Below are 513 nucleotides of genomic sequence, written 5' to 3' on the forward strand. Positions count from 1 at the left end.
GGGCACTCAGAGACCCGTCCTCAGCCCGTCCACCTGGCCTTGGCGGTACCTGCCCACCTCCCAAGAGCTCACGCCCCCAACCAGACCCCCAGCGGGATGGACCTGGTGAGCCTAGCTTGGCTTGGGCAGCAACATCTGCGGATGGTCAGCCATGGTGAGAGGAGGACAGGCGTCCCTTGGACACCCCAGGCTGCAGGGCACAGGGCATGGGTGCTGGCAGATGCTGCAAAGGCCTAGTGTTGAGTGAGGGAGGGAGGGGCATGCAGCAGGCAAGACCATTTGCTTCCAGGGCCACCAGGGATTCCCTGCCACAGAGAGCTCAGCTACACGTGGCCGCACAGTCACATGAAGCACTGGCCACAGGGTCATTCTTCCCTCTCACCTCCCCTGCTCAGTTTCCCAGCCTCATCCCAGGACAGAATGAAAGTCAGGTGGGACATTCAGGTGCTGTGCCAGCCAATGCAGCCCCTAGAAGACATGACCCTGATGTGACAGCAGTGCCAGCAGCTCGGG

This window comes from Sciurus vulgaris (assembly GCF_902686455.1).
Source record: "Sciurus vulgaris genome assembly, chromosome: 17".
Lineage (NCBI taxonomy): Eukaryota > Metazoa > Chordata > Mammalia > Rodentia > Sciuridae > Sciurus > Sciurus vulgaris.